The sequence below is a fragment of the Patiria miniata genome, unplaced genomic scaffold (genome assembly GCF_015706575.1).
Source record: "Patiria miniata isolate m_02_andy unplaced genomic scaffold, ASM1570657v1 HiC_scaffold_13, whole genome shotgun sequence".
NCBI lineage: Eukaryota > Metazoa > Echinodermata > Asteroidea > Valvatida > Asterinidae > Patiria > Patiria miniata.
In genome coordinates, this window is record NW_024037051.1 from 18,855,349 (window position 1) to 18,871,930 (window position 16,582).

Here is a 16,582-nt window from a genome sequence, read left to right on the forward strand (position 1 = left end):
TTGGCAAACTTGTTTGTATTGATTTCAAATCAAAAAAGACATTGAGGGTTAGCCACCTTAATCTTTCTTCATTTAAAAATTTGTAATAAAAAAAGCCGTATCCTCTCCGAGTGATCCCCGTTTGCCATTTCCCAGGTCTGTATCGTAACTTTGGGTGTGATCCCTGGCTGTATGGCATACTGGTTTATGGCTTCTGACTAGCGCCCCTCGAACAAAGATATTGACTAATTGGGGAGCCGCCAACATAGGGCTGGATAGCTCAGTTGGTAGAGCACCAACAGTTATCGGTAATCCGGAGGTCGCAGGTCCAAGCCCCACTCCAGTTAATTCCTTTGTTCAATTTTTCAATACATTTAGCCTATAAGTTAGATTAAAAGCTTGTTAAGAAAGCTGAGTCACTACATTTTGGGTTCGATATATGCATTCCAGTATAAACGTATAGCAATACCATCATAAATAGCCATATGTCAACTATAGTACCATTACCAAAGTTGGGGCGTAAAAGCAATGGTTCTATAATACAGGGAAGAGGTTTACGTGTGATTTTACTTTGTTGCTCAAGACGAAATCTGAAAGAATACTATTCCTTTGAAAATGATAATTGCTATATTAATGTAAATAGTGCAATTTGGTTGTGTAAAATACTCAGCCATACTGTACCTCTTTGTTACAAATCTCAGATAGGCTGTTCTTGATGGAATTTATTCTCATAACAGGTGTTTGTTCACTTTAAAAGAATATCTTATTTGTTAAACAGGGCTTTGAAATTATTCGATATTAATTGAATGCAGGCTATTTCTAATCCCTTGAGATGTTTCCTGTTTCGTCAACGTAGTGTGAATGATATAGCAAAATAAATTGACTCTTGCATACAAAATTTTTTTTTAGTGTCCTTGAATTCATTCATAACGCATGTCTGTAATAGCCATCCTTGTTATTTGATTGTGTTTTCAAACCCTTTCATCTTTACTTGCATACTTGAAAAAGTATAAACAAAATTGGTCATGAAAAGGTAAAAGGGACGCCCTCTTTATACCCAATCTGTCTGTAAAGGCCTGTGTGCATTATTGTCCTTTTACCATGACCCCCACCTAGTAAATTAGTGCGTCTGATTTTGAGGATGTGTGCGAACCTTTGCCGTCGTTATACCGGTTTAAATCCTAGATATAATATTATAGTGTTCCCTTGGGTTGGGAAAGCAATGGGAAGCTCAAGCAAAAATAGAGAGCATGAGAACACATCTTCTATACAGGAAAAAAATATCACGTTTATTGAAACAAATTCACATTTATTAAAGCAACGACCCAGTCTATTTTCTGATTACGTTCGTCATAATTGATTGCAATCGTACCTCATTTTCCTTTCATACTTTAATGCAGAAAAGTAAAGCTCCCAACAGTGTAGCCATCATTCTTTCCTTAGCTCAGTGCAGAATTGTATTATACCCATGCAAAGACAGAAAAGCAATAAAACATTTATTTTTTAGATAAACATATGTTGACGTCTATTCTGATGTCCATCGATTCTCATGATAACGTTTTTGAGTCTGAGCTATACAGTGGCGTAGGAAGTGGTAGGGGGAGGGTAAGGGGGTACCCCCGATATTTTGTAACGAGTGCCCTTTTTTCACAAGCACCTTTTTCCGTGAGTGCCCCTAATTTTTTGAGCGACGGCAACTGTTCCATCAAGAAAAGCGCCACGCTTTGAACAGCGCCCCCGAAAAAGATGGTGTCCAAACAATATTTGTGTAGGGCGTGCATTATGTTAGATTTTTTTGTAAAGCCTTGAAGCATGTATTTTTGTTTAGATACTGTCGTAGCATATGTTGCATATAGACTCTATGGACGTTATAGAGGCTCTGACAAACACCATATTGAAGTTTATAGATACTGATTCAAATTGTGAGAAGCCATGTGCAGCACCAGAAATGCGCTTCAAAAATTTAGACTGTGTCTGTCGCTTATTAACCTCCATTGGCGCTAGGGCCGAGGCAGCAACACGTTCAAATAAAGTAAACAGCTACCAAACAGTCTTGTTTGCGTATGACCGGTCACCAGCTGCTCACCGTTTTAGAATTGTTCGAGTTTTCTCTCTTTCTTTTCTTTTTTGGACAATAAATAATTCACCAAGAATCTTTTTCAAAAACTTTTTACAGGTGTTTGAACTTGAAACTTCAACCCTGATAATAATGAGGTGTGCATATCACAACAATGCACGATGACATCATCAGTATCAAATTACAAGCGATTTTAGTTATTTGTACCTACTTACATTTGCAAAGAGCAAATCAACTGCGCCGTTTGTGATTCTTACACGGCTGATCAACCCATCAGACAGAACCTGGTGGCTCTTTAGATATCAGCAAGATTTGGTGCTAGCTCTTTTTTCTGCGTTCTTTGTCTGGCGTATTTTTCCAGCTAATAATTATCCGCAAGTTTGCTTTTAATAGGAAAACGCAGGAACTGAAACTTGGTGTGAACATGAACTCTGATTCCAAAATGTACATGCTACAAGTGTGTTATAACCTTTAAGGGAAGCATTTTACTATAATACAAAATGGGCCCGCTTTTACAGAAACAAAAGCATGACGATGTCATCATTCGAAAGGACGCCCCTAGCGACAAGCAACAAAAAAGTGTTTTATAAATTTTAAAAGCCGCATTCACCAAAACTTCACTCAGATTGCCCGTAAACGTTCTTTGCACACAAACAAACGATTTGGGATGTTTTGAATCGAGACTTCATCAGACCGGAAGTAGCTTTAGTGAAATTTGCTAAAGATCTTTTTTTTCACTTGTTCGCCCGATAGGGAATCTTTTTTAATCTTTGGTTTTCATTTCCGAAAGACCCTATTTTGGGCGCCCGACTTGAGGAAAAAAACCCGCATTTTATTTTATTACCGCCTACCCTGTTTGGAACCTCCATACGGAAGCCCGTTCGTGCCAGTTTTTGAAAGTAAAAAAATATTTTTATTGCGAAATAACGCAATACTTTTGCGAATTAACGCAATAGTATTGCGAAATAACGCAATAGTATTGCGAAATAACGCAATACTTTTGCGAAATAACGCAATAGTATTGCGAAACAACGCAGTACTATTGGCGAAATAACGCAATAAATGTTTTGCGAAATAACGCAATAGAATTGCGAAATAGCGCAATAGTTTTGCGAAATAACGCAATAGTATTCCATTATTTCGCAATAGTATTGCGAAATAACGCAATAGTTGCGAAATAACGCAATAGTTTTGCGAAATAACGCAATAGTTTTGCAAAATAACGCAATAGATTTGCGAAATAACGCAACAGTTTTGCGAAATAATGCAATAAATGTTTTGCGAAATAACGCAATAAATGTATTGCGAAATAACGCAATAGTATTGCGAAATAACGCAATACTTATTGCGAAATAACGCAATACTTTTTGCGAAATAACGCAATAGTTATTGCGAAATACTGTAATAATTATTGTGAAATAACGCAATACTTATTTGCGAAATAACGCAATAGTTTTGCGGAATAACGCAATAGTTTTTGTTCAATAAACCCAATGTTTTTTGAGATAAAAAATGCACGAGTACGAATAGTTGAACCTATATGCCTACTTCGGCCTACTTGAGGCCTACTTATAGGCAAATTCTCACGTCATATTTTCTGACAGATACAGTTTGTATGGTGTATAAAGCCCACCATGCATGGCGGATCCTGGATTTGTAAAGGGGGTTAAATGCTGAAAATTAGACATATTTCACCGATCACTCGGCCTCCGTAAAATAAAAAAAGGGAGTGGGACGGAGAGAGACTGGACACCATCTTCTTATGGGGGCGCTGTTCAAAGCGGACGATCATGGGCACCATCAGGCAAACAGGTTGCGCTTTTCTTGGCGGCACAATTGCCGACGTTCAAAAAAAGGGCACTCATGAACAAATGGGCGCTCGTGAAAAGGGCACTCGTGAAAAAAAGAGAGCTCTCGTTATAAAAAGGGGGGGGGGTGTTAAATACCCCTCCCCTTCCCGCTGGCTACGCCAGTGTATAGCTCAGATTGAAAAACAGAACCAGCGTCAATCCATATCAGTACAGACATCATTGAAGTCGTTGGAATTCATGCAACATAATTATGTTTATCTAAAATAAATATTGTATTCCTTTATTGTCTTGAATGGGAATAATGAAATTCTGCTCTGAGCTAAGGACAGAATGATGGCTACACTGTTTGCAACATTACTTTCTGAATTCAAATACGAGAGGACAAAATGAGGTACGATTGCAATCAACTATGGCGAACGTAATCAGAAAATGGACTGGGTTAATAGTATTGAACGCTAATTATGATTTAGTTCAAAATTAACTCGCCCAGCCAGGGGCAGTGATCCCTTGAAGAGTTCTATTTGGGAAAATAGAACGCCCCCTTGATCACAGTTTGCAGTCTTCCCCACGTCCGAGTAGTCTGTATTCTGCACTATTCTACACTCAACCAACCGGTTCTTTTCAGAACCACACTTCTTCCAAGAAGAGATTTCTTTCCACATGGTGTTACTCGCAAACTTTATAATTTATCTCATCCGCCATGCATGCTTCAAGTCATATATAGTCTGTATTTGTTATATAACACATCACCCACACATTCTGCTTATTTTCTATGGATGTCTGATTAATCACAAATCCAATAGACATAATAACTTCATGCTTTGTTTACATGACTTTTGTGCGCTTTCCTATGGGAGTCAGGTGGGGACGCCGGCCAATCGTCCCCAGCTTGCTCCCATAAGAAAGCGCACATGTAAACAAAGCATGACGTCTTTATGTGTTAGGTCTACTATTCAAATTCAAAACCTGGTCGTGATTCCCTCCCCCACTTGCTGGATATGCCACTGTATAGCTCAGATTCAAATACAAAATAACGTCGTTGGAGCCAATGCAACATATGTTTGTCTAAAAATAAATCTTTTATTGCTTTTTTGGTATTTGCATAATACAATTCTGCTCTAGGCTACGGAAAGAATGATGGCTACACTGTTGGGAACATTACTTTACTGCATGAAAATATGAGAGGAAAACTGTGTCAAGATTGCGATAAATTATGGCCAACGTAATCACAAAATGGACTAGGATATTAGTATTGAGTGCTAAGTGTGATATAGTACAAAACTAGCCTTCCGAGGTGATCCCTTGAAGAGTATATCTGGAAAAATAGAACGCTCCCTTGATCACAGATTTTACTCTTCCCCGCGTCAGAGCAGTCTGTATTCGTTGCATAACGCCTCACCCACAAATTCTGCTTATTTCTAGAGATTCCAATTACAAAATGAAATTAAAATGTCTCAATTGAATTATTTTATCATTTGACCAAAGGCAGTAAAAGGCAAAATATTTTGTTTGAAAATAACAACTATACACGAACGTTTATTTGTATGAATTAATTGACATTTAACTTTTGGTTTAATGTCATCACAGTATCCGGATGCGTATATCAACAAAAAAACAAAAACAAACGGTAACATCAGGAATTATTGTGCAACAATCATCGGTACTGGGCACTGAATAATGGATGTGAATCCAACAGGTAAAATATGATCCTTTTCAAATCTCTCCAGAAACGGACGTGCCGTCTCTACGAAGTCATCATTTAAAACCTTTGCAGATTAATTTGCTACCGTTCAAAAAAAGGTTAAGGGGCATTGTGATCGCAATTTTGGCAAATGGTTTTCAATTTGTCAAACTTTAAAGGGCCCATTGGGGCACCCTCTCGACTGACATCGTCATCATGACTTGAGTCAAGCGCCCCCACCGAACATTGGAATATTTTTGGACGATGGTAAAGGACTTCCCTTCCAGGTTACATCCTCGCACTGCTTGTACAACTTCTTCAACTATTTTACGTTCTCGTCACCATGACGAAAGACTATCCGCAACACCAGGAAGGCATATTATAAATGAAAGGGTGAATTGTCCACGTATCTTTGCTGAAAATGATTTCAATGTATAGTTCTTCCTGCTTTATACTCATGAATATTAATAACATTGATACATTGATCTCAAAAGAAAGCCAGTCAACGCATTTCTGGTGCTGCACATACATGTATAGCAGTTGCGTAGCGAGGTCATTTTGATGGGAAGTTAAGCAGAGGTGGAGGGGGGAGGTTCACTGAAAAGTTGCCTGGGTTAATTTTACTAAAGAAAGGCTGAAAACTGCAAACTTGTTTCGGTTAGAATTTCTGCTAAATTAATTTGGTCTTGAATGACTACAACTTTTGGTTGAATTTAACATAAATTCTAACCCAAACAATTGGTTATAGAACAATGGGTAGTTGCAGTTTTCACCCTTTCTTGGGTAAAATTAACCCAGGCATTTTTTCAGTGTTGGCACTCGCCTGACCAATGCCTATACAATACAAGATAAACATGGATTTTAGAATACAAGATAAACATGGATTTTATATAAAACGGTCAGCCGGCTTCCGAAAAATCAAAAATGTGGGGGGGGGGGGGCGCTGTTCAAAGCGGACGATGGGCACCATCAGACAATAGGTGGCGCTTTTCTTGGCAGCAGGGACGCTCGAGAAAACAAGTGAGCCTCGGAAGGCTCGTTTGGACTAAATCACATGTGGCATTCAATACTACGTCCTCGTCCATTTTGTGATTACGTGCGCCATAACTGATTGCAATCGTACCTCAGTTTTCCTCTCATATTTAAATGCAGAAAAGTACTGTTCCCAACAGTGTAGCCATCATTCCTTCCTTAGCTCATAACAGAATTTTATTATGCCCATGCATAGACAAAAAAAGCAATAAAACATGTATTTTTAGACAAACATATGTCGCAGAAGCTATTATTCTCTATTTTGATTCTGAGCTATGCAGTGACATAGCCAGCGAGGGGGGGGGGGGGGGGTGGTGATCATGACCAGGTTTAGGCTACCCCCACCAAACATTTGAATATTTCTTTGACGATGGTAAAAGACTTCCGTTTTCAAGCTACATTCTTTATCATTGCACTTCCAGTACAACTACATAAACTAATTTACATTCTCGTCACCATGACAGCATACTTTCCGCAACATCGGGAAGGCCTATTATAAATGAAAGGGTAAATTGGCCACAAATCTTTGCTGAACATGATTTCATTGAATTCTCCTGACAGCTTTATACTCGTGAATGCTGATAACATTGATACGTTGTTCTCAATAGCTAGCTATTGCGGGTGCTGCACATACAACAAAGGCAGAATCTGTATGGATAATAGACTTCATTGACGGGCCTCTCCTGGAGTTTATGCAGCATATGTTCATCGAAAATAAATAGTGTATTGCTATTTTGTCTTTGCTTGCTGATAATGCAATTCTGTTCTTAGCAAAGAACAGAATCATTGGTGCACCATAACTTTAGATACAAGAATTATTCGAAATAAAATATTTTACCTCTGCCTTTGCTCATATGAAAATGTATTCCCAAAGAGAGACATTTGAATTTGATTTCGTTTAATTAATCGAAAATTTCTATAAAATAGGCAGAATATAAACAGTCTTGGGGTACATAGTAAGTTTTTTCAGGGTGCGTTCAGTTTTCCAAAATAGAACCGCAATCTTCTTGTGATTACCTCGGGAGGCTAGTGTTTGTATTAAATCACACAAAACATTCACTGACATTCTAATCTATTATTTTATTTCTTTTCCCGTCTCATTGATTGAAATCACACCTCACCAATTTTCCTCTGACATCATAATGCAAAAACAAAAACCATATTTTGTACAGTCTAGACAAGAACCAAGAACCATTCTTTTGTTAGCTGAGAGCAGAATTTTATTATGCCCCTGCAGAGACAAAAAATCGTAAAACATTTATTTTTAGACAAGCATATGTTTCATAAACTCCAAGGACGTTAGAGGCTCCGTCAATCTCCATATTGAAGTCTACTGATACTGATTCCATTTTGAGTAGCTATTTGCAAGAATGCGCATCAAAACGTTAAACCATGTCTGCCACGTATAATCTCCGTTGGTTTAGGCAGCAACACAGTTCAAATAAAGTAGACAGCTACCTGCGTGTCAACAAAATTTCATAAATTTAATCCTAAATAACGCTGTTGTTTACCAATGGAATTCAACCACACTTTCAGATTATGGCATGACAAATTTTATGAAGCGAGTTTCATCGGCTCTGTGCAAGAGGGTGAGATTTAATCGCCAGACTAAAAAAAACCCCTTACTTTCAGAATGACTGGCGCTGGAGACAGTGGTGGATTCGGGAACGCACGTGGTGCGGCCGAAGGCTTCTGGAGGAATGCAGGGTCAAGCCAAAGTCATTGCTCATCTCCTCGATCGTGTGTTGCGCCAACGATCGAGGAGGTTTTCAATGACATCAGGAATGATCCTGCTTTCCTTCAAAAGCTTCCGGCCGCAGCTCGCGTCTTCCGCCACCGTAAGCGCTGTGTCGACATTGGAGGTCGCCAAGTCGAAAGTGGCAGATTCTGAAAATGAGTATTTTTTTTTTCGTATGGTGTTAAAATCTCATCCTCTTGCACAAAGCTAATGAAATTTGCCTAATAAAATATGTCATGTTTTTTTTTTTAATATTCTAAAATTTTGGTTTAATTCCATTGGTAAACAACAGAGTTATTTATGATCAAAAGTAGGACATTTTTCTGCTGCGTGGCTGGTCACCACCTGCTCACCGTTTTAGAATTGTTCGAGCTTTAATTTCTTTCTTTTCTTTTCCTTAAAACAATTCTCTTCAAAATATTCACAGCTGCTTGAACTTGAAGCATCAACCCTGATAACAGACTGTACAGTGGTGTGCATATTAACAAAATACCCGACGACATCAACAGTATCAAGTTACAAGCAATTTTAGTTCAAAATGGCCATGCTTCAACTATGAACACAATTAGCAATCACCTTCGTACATTATGTCTGATAGACCATACCTTGATAAGATCAAGTTGCGTGAGCTTTCCTTGAAATTCCGGGTTGATACCAGAATGTTAAGCTATAGTAGGGTGTATTCAAAATGCAGACAGAACCCTTTAAAATAAAAGAAACCCCATTTTCTCCGAAACGGGTCAAGGCCGGGATGTAGATAAAACCTGGTATAAACATAAACTCCTGACCGAAAGCGTCCACCATTTACTTCTATTATTTACCAATGATATTTATTTCTTACATCCGATAATCGCCTGTGCGCATGCGTGTGTTAGTTCTATTTTATGGCTCCACGAGCGAACTTCTTTTTCTGGGGGGGGGGTGTTTGTTTTCCCCTTTTTTGCGTTTACGATGTGCACGATGTGTTCAAACATGAGCAACGCTACAAGAGTTACATGGTCTTTAAATTAAACGTCTGTATAGATGTACGTGTTTCAGCATAACTGTAGATGACTCTTCTCTGACACTTGAACCCAGCTACTACTAAGAAGTGTTCTCGGCGTTGTTGTGGCGCATTCGTTCAGTAGACATCAAGTTGAAAGCATCCAGTGGATTTCCGCCTCCTGCCTTTGGTTTGGTTTCAAGTTTCGTTTCAACCTAAAATGTAAGCTTTGGATAAACGTGGCCAGATTTGATATGTCAGTTGCTTTGAAAGTAAAAACGTCCTGGTAATTGAATGTTTTCATTGTTAACGATAATTTGTCACGAATATACACGTTGATATGACTTACGGCAGTGATATACTTTTACTGCTGCTCCTGTGTCAATTGCATGAAAAGTACAAATCGCGCAACAGTCGAATTAATCTGCGTGTGTGTGGGTGCGTGTGTGTGTGTGTGTGTGAGGGGAGGGGAGGGGGGGGGGGTTACAACCATATCATTGCAAGTATCTTACTGTCATTCATTTTCTACCTCACTTTCTAGATCAGCCAGAATGAAGGTTTACATGTGCCTGCTTCTCCTGATGGTCGTTGGATGTGCCTTGTGTTTTGCAGAGAGTAAGTACCGTATATTTGTTTCATGTTCCAGAATATCCCGATATATTTGTTCAATGTTCCATTATCCCTACCGTTCCGACATAGAAGTATTCTTATAAGTTTTTACCACATTCGCACAGCCCTTTGGGCCTGTCGTATTATGTCATGCTTGGAGTAAATATAGCTTGATTCGAGTTTTGATAATTATGATAGTCTATACGCACATTAAAATGAACGTTTAAGTTTCCATGATAGAAGAGAAAACACGTTTGACTGATTTTTCCCCTAAACGTACGAAACTTGCATGTTCCAAGCCTTATTTATTAGTGTTAACAAAAATGTTCGGTGTCTTTGCAAATGTTCAACGCTATGAAACTTCAACTCTTAATTTCTTTTTATTCAATATCTGTGCAGATGCAATTCATGAATTCAGTACCAATAACATTGTTAATGTCTTGCAGACTTTCTTGCCGAGAAGTTGATGCAAGACCTGGAATCTCGCGGAATAGTGAAGAAGGCGAAGAGTAAGTTCTGTGGTCTTTCATAATAAGTTTGTAATAATAACTTGACGCAGGTTGGCACTTAACGACATGAATCACAATATTATTGCTCACACGCGTTTGGGTTGCAATTGCATGCTGTCCCGGAGAATATGCCGTTGTTTTTGTTGGAAATGTCAACGAAGTTTTGTTCATTTTCATGCAGAACATTTTTTCATTAAGAACATTTTGCGTTTGTTCTACCACGGACCCTACACACAAGGATTAACGACTCTGCCAAACGCCTGGTTAGACGCGTTATAACGGCCCGTACTGGTGGTAAATACCATGAATACTTGTCAACAAAGACCCCTGCTCGCGGCGGCTCTCAGATTTGCAGGGCTCTGCGCCCGATTTGGTGTCGAAGTCTGTCAAGCCAGCTCATTATATTTTTGAATATTCATGAGTCTGCGTTTTTGGTCTTTATTATTGAATTCTGATAAGTGATAACGTAACCATGTTAACGCCGAGCAACAATATCTTTAGCTTTAAAATGAACTATGAAATGTCGCTTTTATTTCATCGGGTCGGGACCACATCCTTAAATAATTTTTTAAATGAAAGCCTCTTTAAAAAACGGAATTCGGGTAAACGGTGTTCTCCTCGAAATTTGACGGGTTTTTTTCCCGGGTAAATACTTCATCTATGGCGACAAAAACTGCACAATACCATCTGTTATATCCTGAAGTATTTATTTTTTAACAATTTTGCAACAAATATATCTTAAGGAGTAGTTTTGCTTACAGTTTCATGAATATTTCCGTTTTAGATGTCATGCAAAATAACCGACAAAATGGCACGCCTGGGCAATTCGCGATTACAAGCCAAAGGGTATTAATGCCTATTATCATGCGTCTAACCAATTAAGGCAAGTCCGCTCAGTGCATTTTGTACTAGAGCTCAGAATAGTCGTTTATCCTTGTGTGTAGGATCCGTGGTTCTACTTCGTTTATAGGCAATCAATTGTTACCGTCAAATGGTTCATTTATAAATATCAACATTGATTATTCACACACTGAGTGTACAATTCTCCTTTCAATGAGCGTTGTTCTTGGCGTTTGCTGCATGTTAGATCAGTTTTATTCTGTTGTTTGCCTTAATTTAAAAAAATAAACAATCGTTTGCATTGTTTTGAATCGGAAGACAGTAAAAACAAAAAAAATCTGAAAATCGAAAAGTGAATCTAAATAAATCTTCATTGGAAATGAAAACAAGATGTTTTGTTGTTTATTTGCGTTGTTAATCTTGGAATGGGCCCGTTTATTATTGGCTTTTCCGCTTAAAAAAAGCTTTTAGTTTTCCCCCAATCCCATAGCCTTTGTACATGTTTAATTCAGCCTAGTTTTGGTTAATTTTTGTTCACTCAGAACATGTTGAAATCTGAAAGCAAATAGCACAGAAAAAAAAGAATGCAAATATGTGAATCAATCATGTGTGTCCATTGTAGAAATTAAATTCGTGGTAAACCTTGTGATATTAAAGCTGTCTTCGACGAATTTGAATAAATGAATACCATTTGAAGTTGAACCAAATTATTTGTCATGCCAACGCTATTGCTAAACTTAGGGAAGAGTTTGTTGGGGACTAAATGTATTAATTTTCAAATAAAACTGGTTGAAAAAGACGGGTTTTAAATTGAACGACTTTTTTTGGGGGGTGGGGGTTGAAATTTGCCGAAATCCGATATTCCAAAGTTATATCTTTCCAAGATCATAATTCTGAGAAATAGCGATATCTGAAATTCGGAACTAGTCCCTACCGAACTCCAAAAGTGCCATCCTAGATGTTGAGATACTGTCATAATTTATCACGGGATGACAACATCGTACACGTAAAACGTCGACATCCTGAGATAGTTTATCACGGGATGACGTCTATAACGACATGTTTTAAGAGGGATGCCAACATCCTCGGATAGATCTATCACGGGTAGCACAATCCTGAAAGTAGGATCCCGACATCGTGAGACAATAATATCACGGGATTACGACATCCTGAAAGTATAGGTTGTCGACATCCCTAGATACCTTCCAATGCTGTTTAGTGGAGTTATGGGAAAGCAATCCTACTTTCAGGATGTCGTCATCTCGTGATAAATTTTCCTAGGTTCTCGACATCCTATTCTTTTGGGATGTCTTTATCCCTAGATACATTATCTGAGGATGTCGACATCCTATTTTTACGATGTCATCATCTCGTGATAAATCATCCCAGGACGTTGACAAAAAAATACGTGTAGGATGTCGTCATCCCGTGAAAGGTTATCAGAGCATCTCAATATCTTGAATGGCACCTCCTGAGCCATGTAAGTCCCTTTTCTTTGTGGTATAAAACGAAATAGTTGCAGGCTTTTACTTTATGGTAATTTATCCTGGATGCCTGTAAACGTTAAACATGGACAGTCTCTTTAAAGCTTCCTTCAACAGATTATCCACACAAATATTTCTCTACGAGTCATTCACTTCCATGTTGGTTTCTGTTTCAGCTTGCACAACTGATGCCGAATGTGATCCAATGTATTGTTCTAAACCTCCCGGTCACGATCAGGGCTTTTGCTGGTGGGTGGGAAAAGGACGCTAGGAATTCTGACAATCAACATGAATGAATTAAACCATGGTAAGCCCATCGTTATCAATTGATGAACTTTCCAATCTTTTCTATAAAGTAGGTCTAGCGTTGCAAAACCTCTCTCTTTACGACATTTAAATGCTAGTGTCTAAACGATTGGTCCTCGTAAGTCCATCGTTAGTCCTTGAAGAAATCATGGTGTTTTTTTCTTTTATTATCTCCATGCAGATCGTCAGTGGTTAACCGACAGCAAGGCTTTATTCTGATTCAATAAAAAGATTTGACATTAATTCATTTTTCTTCTTTCCTGGTAAGATTGTCTCATTTTTGTTAACAATACTGGGTCCGTGTTCCAGCCAGTTTTTTTCCATTGATTCCGTGACAGTGCTGTTCACGTCTGAAGTCTGCTCAATGTGAATTTAAAGAGTGATACTGAAATCAAAATGAAACAAAAAATATCTTTATTCGATCCGTCAATACAGACATATATTAACCGATCGGCACATTTGAATTGTTTACAGAACTTATAAAAGTCTACACTCTTCTCGTCATTTAAATGACACAAATTATGAGCTCGAGCACGGACTTAATAATTATCTCCATGTGATGTGTTTTAAAAAAAATCTATGTTCGTTCTCTTAGTTTGTTCATGTCTGTAATGATTTTGTTCTTTTGGGGTGCGTGGTTGTCATTATCTGTGATGATAGGTAAAATCCACTTTTAAAATATCCATGAATATTAATCCTACATGTATCGTTGAAGCAGCGCTTGGATATGGGAACATTTTATGCATCCTAGGATATTTTGTTTGTGTGTAAAGGCTGCTCACTCTGAATTTAAAGAGCACTTTTGATATCAAAATGAAACGAAAATATATATAATCGATCCGTGAATACCGACATATATTAAACGATCGGCACATTTGATTTTTTTTTACAGAACGCATACAAATCTTAAAGATACATTCTTTAAGATTTGTATGCGTTCTGTAAATGGCACGAAAAGTGAGCTCGAATACGGACTTAATTATTATTTCCACTGTTTTGTGTCTTAAAACAATATACGTTTGTTCCTGTCTGTAATGTTTTTGTTCTTGGGCTTTTGGGGTATCGGTGTTGCGTGGTTATCATTATCCGTGATGATGGGTAAAATCCACTTTTAAATTATCCATTAATATTCTTCCTGCTTGTATCGTGTAAGCAGGACTGGGATATGGAAACGTTTGCATCCAAGGATTTTATTTTTTTTTTGGAAAGGGCGGACCACAAGCCCAGACAAAACATGAGAAGGCTACTTTCTAAATTGGCACACTTCTTCGTCGTGATTTCAAATCAAAAAGACATTGAGGGTTAGCCACAAAAATGTTTCAGCTTTTAGGTTAGATTGGAATACTTGTTTTTGTAATGTTTTTGGTCTTCTTGGTATTTTGGGTATTTCATTGGTGCATGGTTATCATTATCAGTGATAATGGGTAAAATCCACTTTTATTTTACGCCCCAACTGTCACAACTCTAGATGGGGCCATTACCGTAAAGTTCAAGGGTGCACAAAAGCTAAACTGGTTCTATAATACAGGAAGATGTTCACATGCGATCTTATTTTTCTCGCTGTTGACTAATATAAAGTCATACTATTCCTTTAAAAATGATTGTTGCCTTATCTTTTAAAACCTGCCATTTTGTTGTGTAAAATACTCAGCCATAAATTATGTACATCTTTGTTATACAAAACGCAGATAGGCTGTCCTTGATGGAATTTATTCTCATAACAGGTGTTTGTTCACTGTAAAAGGAGATCCAATTCTTCAAACAGGACTTTGAAATCATTCGTTATTAATTGAACGTATGCTATCTCTCATTCTTTTTCATCCTTCGATGCTTTCTCTTTCGTAAACGTACTGTGAATGATACAGCTTCTTGGCAAAATAAATTGACTCTTGCACGCAAAATAATTTATCAGTGTCCATGAATTAATTCTCTAGACGTCTGTCTGTCATAGTCATCCATGTTATTTGATTGCGTTTTCAAACCCCTGCCTCGTTTCTTCCATACTTGAAAAAAGTTGAAACAAAATTGGTCATGAACAAGTAAAAGGGACGCCCTCTTTGTACACAATCCGTGTGTGGAGGCCTGTGTGCATTATTGTCCTTGTATCATGACTTTCACCTAGTAAAGAAGTGCGTCTGATTTTGAGGATGTGCGAGCCTTTGCCGCCATTATACCGGTTCAAAGCCTAGATATAATAGTATGGTGTTCCCTTGGGTTGGGAAAGCAATGGGAAGCTCAACCAATAGCAGGCCATGCTTTGAGAGAATGAGAACACGTTTCCTACAGAAAAAAAAATATATATCACGTTTATCATAACAAATTCACGTGAAGCAACGTCCCAGTCCATTTTCTGATTGATGGTAATCGTACCTCAGTTTTCCTCTCATATTTTAATGCAGAAAAGTAATGCTCCGAACAGTGTAGCCATCATTCTTTCCTTAGCTCAGTGCAGCATTTTATTTTCCCCATGTTAAGACAGAAAAGCAATCAAACATTTATTTTTCGATTTATAAACACATGTTGATGTCTCTTCAGATGTCCATCGATTCTCATGATAACGTTTTTAAGTCTGAGCTATATAGTGGCATAGCAAGCGGTAGGGGGAGGGTAAGGGGGTATCCCCCGCCCCCAATATTTTGTAACGGGTGCCCCTTTTTCACGAGTGCCGGGTTTTCTTTCACGAGCGCCTTTTTTTTCAGTGAGTGCCTATAATTTTTCGAACGACGGCAATTGTTCCATCACGAAAAGCGCCACCTTTTGTCCAATGGCGGCCCGCGAAAGGAGATGGCGTCCAAACAATATTTGCGTACTAGTGCTGTGTGTATTATGTTAGAATTTTATAAACAAAAAAAGCCTTAAAGCATGTGTTTTTAGATATTATCTTAGCATATGTTGCATAGACTGTATGGACGTTAGAGGCTCCGTCAAACTCCATATTGAAGTCTATACATGTAAATACTGATTAATTGGTTTTGTGAGAAGCTATAGTGCAACACCAGAAATGCGCTTCAAAAAGTTAGACCATGTTTGTCACATATAAAATTCCATCGGCGCTATGGCCGACGCATCAACAAGTTTAAACACAGTAAACAGCTACCAAACACTTGTATTTACGTGACTGGTCACCACCAGCTCACCGTTCTAGAATTGTTCGAATTTTAATTTCTTTCTTTCTTTCTTTCCTTTTCCGGACAATAATTCAATGCAAAGATTCTTCCAAATTTTTTCACAGCTGCTTGAACGTGAAACTTCAACCCTGATATACTGATGTGTGCATATTACACTGATACACGATAACATCATCAGTATCAAATTACCTTATCTTTTAAATATATTTTTTTATTTTTTTTAACTTTTACTGCCTTGGCTCATATGAAAATAAATGCCTGAACTGGGCCATGGGACATCTAACTTTGATTTTTTTTATTTATCAAATATCTCTAGAAAATAGGCAGAATATCCGGTGAGGCGTTACAAAAAAAATAATACTGTTTCGACTTGGGGTACTCCTTTTCAGGGTGCGTTCAATTTTCC

General features: G+C 38.0%; 1 long non-coding RNA gene across 1 annotated transcript; it reads left to right on the forward strand.

The window, feature by feature from the left end:
* The first annotated feature begins 9,845 nt into the window (after positions 1–9,845).
* LOC119719331 lies at positions 9,846–13,596 on the forward strand. The gene is made up of 4 exons (XR_005269900.1): positions 9,846–9,915; positions 10,356–10,418; positions 12,919–13,049; positions 13,230–13,596. It is a non-coding gene; the product is annotated as an uncharacterized LOC119719331 (long non-coding RNA).
* Positions 13,597–16,582: the final 2,986 nt, after the last annotated feature.